Source organism: Cervus elaphus, chromosome 33 (genome assembly GCF_910594005.1).
Source record: "Cervus elaphus chromosome 33, mCerEla1.1, whole genome shotgun sequence".
Lineage (NCBI taxonomy): Eukaryota > Metazoa > Chordata > Mammalia > Artiodactyla > Cervidae > Cervus > Cervus elaphus.
Window position 1 is genome coordinate 8,778,573 of NC_057847.1, and position 6,000 is coordinate 8,784,572.

The window sequence follows — 6,000 nt, forward strand, 5'->3', positions numbered from 1 at the left end:
GCAGTGATTTCCAAGCCCCCAAAATAAAGTCTGCCACTCTTTCCACTGTTTTCCCATCTATTTGCCATGAAGTGATGGGACTGGATGCAATGACCTTAGTTTTCTGAATGCTGAGCTTTAAGCTAACTTTTTCACTCTCTTCTTTCACTTGCATCAAGAGGCTCTTTAGTTCTTCACTTTCTGCCATAAGGGTGGTGTCATCTGCATATCTGAAGTTATTGATATTTCTCCCTGCAATCTTGATTCCAGCTTGTGCTTCATCCAGCCCAGCGTTTCTCACAATGTACTCTGCATATAAGTTAAATAAGCAGGGTGCCAATATACAGCCTTGACATATTCCTTTTCCTATTTGGAACCAGTCTGTTGTTCCAGGTCCAGTTCTAACTGTTCCTTCCTGACCTGCACACAGATTTCTCAAGAGGCAGGTCAGGTGGTCTGGTATTCCCATCTCTTTCAGAAGTTTCCCCAGTTTATTGTGATACACGCAGTCAAAGGCTGTGGCATAGTCAATAAAGCAGAAATAGATGTTTTTCTGGAACTCTCTTGCTTTTTCAATGATCCAGTGGATGTTGGCAATTTGATCTCTGATTCCTCTGCCTTTTCTAAATCCATCTTGAACATTTGGAAGTTCACGGTTGACGTATTGCTGAAGCCTGGTTTGGAGAATTTTGAGCATTACTTTACTAGAGTGTGAGATGAGTCCAATTGTGTGGCAGTTTGAACATTCTTTGTCATTGCCTTTCTTTGGGACTGGAATGAAAACTGACCTAACAACCTAGATGTCTTCAATTGCATATGCTAAAAGAACTTGCTTTGCAGTTTCCAAGGGAAAAAAGTTTCATTTTAACCAATTTTCTCTGAAGTCCAAGGAATATCATGGCCATCCTCCATCAAAAAGTCATCTTTCCTTTATGTAGTCATAGTTTCATGCCTAAATTATAGACCAACTCATGCTCAGATTGACTCTGCTATCAGGGGCAGATCAGCTGATAAACAGCTTGGATTGTCCCTCTGGAGGGAAGTGAGACCTTGGTCCCATGAGAAGAATCTGAGGTCTTAAGGCTTAAGGGAATTTGCAGGAGTGGGGAAAGCTTGGTCCATCCTACCTGTACCATAATCTTAAATAATGCTTATTTACTTTACCGAAGTAAAAAACAGATGATAAAAACAAATATAAATCACTGAAAGGTAAAGAAATTCATCATCTGTGATCAAAAGCTGCATTCTAAGAAAACTTTGTTCTCTTAACCTAGAGAGGAGACTAAATTCCAGTCTGGTACCAGCTTACCAGATAACAAACAAAAAATTGTTTACAGGTAAGCTTAGAAAAGTCTTTTCCACATATAATTTGAAATGGCAGTATTTTTGCAAAGGCACCAGTGTGAAACCATAGAAGGCATGTTTAAAACCTGATTAGATAGAAATTGACAAAGTAGTCTGGTCACTGCTGTGACTTGAAACACTTTAATATGATAACTAGAATTATAACTGACAGCATTTTACCAGGACATATCAGATTTTCATGGATGTCACATAATTTCTAGGATACCTATATTAGTAACTGAAGGAGTCTTTGGGCCTAGAAAAGAAAACAACAGTCTCAAAGGCCCTTGCTGAATCATCTAACTTCGGAGAAAACAAAACCGAAATTTAGGTCCTGCCCTGAGGCTCCAGGCCGGTTGTATCTATCTGGGACTCCTCACCCCATGCCCAACTACAAATGCCATCTCTCTCTCCTTCTTTTCTGCCTTGGCCCAAACTATACCTTACAGTAACATCCACCATATAATATAACTTGGGAAGATTCATCACTCTTTCTGACAGCACTTCCCATGTAGTTTAACTTGCCAAATGAACTCAGATTGTTTAATATCTCTCTTTGGGATGCTTTCAGAGGGGCCCTCTGAAGCATCCCAAAGTTAGCTAGAAGTCAATTATTTAGGAAGGTTTGTTCACAAATATCAAAAGGGTTTATAACAGTCAAGTAGGATCACATAAGTCACCGTGAAACAATACTGATCCACTTAGCCAAAGTTAACAAAAGATTTCAAAAGTAAACCTAGAACAGATCACATAAGAGGTATAAAGAAACTTAAAATCCATTAGCAAAGGCAGTTCAACATCTCAAGAAAACTTGTACTAGGCACAAGACTCTTTTCTGGGGGTCCACTTTCCTTCAAACCTCCTTACCCATTCTGTACCCATTCCTTTGCTTCTCCCATCCTGAAACTGCCACCTGTAAGTCAGAACTACTTCGTTTTCCTTCATCAAATGCAATTTCATTTCTCATACCTTGTTTAATAACAAGTCGTACATTTCCTTAAGCAACCAAGAACTGACTTTTATATTGGCATTCTATAGATTGGTGAACATACGTATCAGTGATAATATCTAAAAAAAAAAAAAAATTGCTTTCTTACACTGAACATCTCAGGATGGCACCAGACACTATTCATGGATAGTCAAAAATCTCTTTAGTTTCTGTGTAAGAGGAAGGTCCTGTCAAGTAGTGAACGTTTCAGAACCTTAATTTATTTGGAAATGACCTAGCTATTCAATACACTGTCATCACTTAGTTTAGCACAATGATAGAAACTCAGGTAACCAAAATCTAGAGAAACTATTGTAAGTTCAGTTCAGTTCAGTTGCTCAGTCGTGTCTGACTCTTTGTGACCATGTGGACTGCAGGACGCCAGGCTTCCCTGTACATCACCAACTCCAGGGGCTTGCTCAAACTCACGTCCATCGAGTCAGTGATGCAATCCAACCATCTTATCCTATGTCGTCCCCTTTTCCTCTGCCTTCAATCTAGACTATTACAGACAGGTATTTTAGAGTATAATTATTGTTAATAGTTTATCTAAAAGCTCATATCACATTTACATTTTTTAGAAGTTTTTTGTTGTTGTTTTTAGAGGTACTTTCTTTGTTGACAAGCTTGTGACAGATATAACAATATAGCAATTTTTTAACTTATAATAAACCTGCTGCTGCTGCTGCTGCTAAGTCGCTTCAGTCGTGTCCGACTCTTAGCGACCCCATGGACTGCAGCCCACCAGGCTCCTCCGTCCATGGGATTTTCCAGGCAAGAGTAGTGGAGTAGGTTGCCATTGCCTTCTCCGTATAATAAATCTAGGCACTATGAAAATTTTGTGCTTAATGTTAATGACTCCTAGACATGTCTATAGTAGAGTGGAGAGAAAAAAAAAATACTAGATATTTAATATTGACTATTTCCCAGTTCACGTGAATCTGAAATTCATTTAGGTCAATTTTTTCTTGTATATACAACTGTCTGATTTGTAAGGGCTTCCTTTTCTTTAGACCATTTAAATAAGAACTCACAGCTTCAGCAGTATTATCAAAAAGCAGAAGATTCACACTAGGACATACATAAATCCAGACAGACAGACAGAGATCTTCTAGTTTTCCACCTGAGATTTAAAGTATTTCTTTGAGTCCTCTTTTTTTGGGGGGGGGGGGGGAGGTGGGCAAGAATACTGGAGTGGGTTGCCATTCTCTTCTCCAGGAGATCTTCCCCATCTAGGGATCAAACCCTGGTCTCCCACACTGTAGGTAGACGCTTTACCATCTGAGCCACCAGGGAAGTCCTTCAAGGCCCTGGAAAGAGTTAACTTCAAGTTTTGCCTTAGGCAGGCCTTTGTAACAAGCTAATTGTTTTGAATTGCATATGCAAAAGAACCAGCTTTGTTGGACCAATTTTCTCTGGTTCTATAGAATATCACGGCCGTCCTAGGTCAGGTCATCTTTCCTTTCTGTCAGTCAGTTCAGTTCAGTCGCTCAGTCGTGTCCGACGCTTCCTTTTTGTAGTCATAGTTTTATCCCTAAATTGTAGACAGATCAGCTGATAAAAAGCTTGGATTGTCTCTGAGGGGTGGATTTGCTCGCCATCGTGTTTCACCTGGGCAGTAGCGAGGCCGGGGGGCCTCTCCTGGAAGTGGGCATGGGGGCGGGGCGCTCCCGGGTGCGCCTCCGGGCAGGAGGGCCAGGGAAACGGAGAGAACTGCTCTGCCACGTGGCTCACAGTTTCGGCTTTTATGGTCATTGGGTTCCTTTCTGGCTTGTCTCTTGCCAGTCTTTCTGAATTGGGATCCTTCCTGGGGGCACACGCATCACTCAGCCGAGATGGATTCCCGAGAAGGGGATCCTGGGAAGTTGGTAGGACCTCTGGATTGGAGTCTCCCATCTCTTTTTGACCTCTCCAGAATCCTGGTTGGTGGTAGCTTGTGAGTTCCTTGTTCGTTACCAGAACCTCCTGTTGTAAGATGACTCCTGCAAGTGTTTTCTCTTCTCTGTTGCCTGGCAAGGGTGGGTGTTCAGTGGTTCATTTAACAGTTTGTCTTGTGGTTCTCTTGAATAAGGTCCTTCACAGAGTAAATGTATAAAATTGTAAAAGTAAATGTTTTAAATAATTTATATTCACAATTTGGTAAGTTGGCTTTTTTGTTGTGTGTTAGAACTCATCACCAGACCAAAGGCCATGTAGATCTTTTGTTGTTTTATACAATTTTATAGTTTTTTAAATTGAATTACGGTGTTAGTTGCAAGGTTTGTGTTTCTGTTCATTTCATTCCGTTTTTTTTTTTTTAACACTTATTTTTAGTTGATTGATCATTGCTTTACAATATTGGTTTGATTGATTATACATCAACATGAGTTAACCATAGATGTATGTGTGTCCCCTCACTCTTGAATCTCCCTCCCACGTCCCGCCCATTCCCACCTCTCCAGGTTATTACAGAGCCCCAGTTTGAGTTCCCTGAGTCAGACAGCAAATGCCCACTGGTTGTCTAGTTACCAAGGTTGGTGTCCATGCATCCGTGCTGCTCTCCCCATTCATCTCACCCTCTCCCTCTTGTTCCCCACCCTTGTCTGTAAGTCTGTTCTCTATGTCTGCATCTCCACTGCTGCTGCGTGAACAGATTCGTCAGGACCATCCTTCCAGAGTTTTTCTCTTTCTGACTGACTTCCCTGTTTAATACGCTCTAGGTTCATCCACTTCATTGGAACTGACTCAAATGTGTTCCTTTTTATGGCTGCATTCCATACAGGCTCTGATTGTTCCTTAGCCATGTTTTGAGGAGGGTCATGGAGCTGTTCTGCTGCGTTTGGGTTTGGGCTTCCAGTCTGAGCGCTCGCCGCAGAGCTGCTTCTGGGTGAGCCCTCTGGGCTGTGTGAGCGCGGGGCTGCCCGCTCTTCTCCGGCGGCCCACAGGGGGCGCCAAAGCCCCCTGTGACCCGCGGGCGCAGGACGCTTTACCTTCAGACTGGGCTCGGTGACCAGCTGGTGGGAGCTTTCTCTCCTCAGGGCCGTCAGGGCTGTCAGGGCTCTGGCTTCTGGATAATGGGGCTGCGTCCAGGCTGAGAGGAGCGGGCTTGCCTCAGTGCCCGCCAGCAGGGAGGCGCTGCAAGAGGGAAAAATGAGGACGAAGTAGGCGTTTCCTGTGTCCAGCTGAGCACTGACCTGAGGTCCATCTCAGGACTCCAGGGGAAAGAGCTCCATGTGCAAAATGGCAGGTTTTCAGTTAGATTTCTGTTAGATGGTCTAGAGAATGGCCAGGGATGTTCTTCAGTGTAGGTGGCTGGTTTTCCTGTCACTGTTTCTTGAGAAGACTGTCCTTTCCTCTTCACTCCTTCACGGTTTGATTTTCATGAACTGACCACGTACAAGTGGGTTCATTCCTGGGCTCTCTATTCTTTCCTCGAGTCCTTGTGTCTGTGTTGGTGCCAGCTCCTCACTGTGGTGGTTACTACAGCTCCGTGAGTAGGAAGAGGAAGATGCCTTCAGCTGTGTTCTTCTTTCTCAGAGTCTTTTTGGTTGTTTAAGGTCCTGTTCAATATTAGCAGCCTAATATTAGGAATATTTCTATTTCTGTGAGAAATGCCATTGAATATTATTTTGTGATTGCAGTCAGTGTATTTGTTGATGGCTTTGGTTGGACTTAACAGAAGCAGAAGATATTAAGAAGAGTTGGCAAGA

At 42.8% G+C, this 6,000-nt stretch overlaps 1 pseudogene; it reads right to left on the bottom strand.

Moving 5' to 3' along the window:
- The window catches only part of LOC122688284, a 28,582-nt pseudogene extending 23,087 nt beyond the window's left edge, over nucleotides 1–5,495 (bottom strand).
- Between the last annotated feature and the right edge of the window lie 505 nt (nucleotides 5,496–6,000).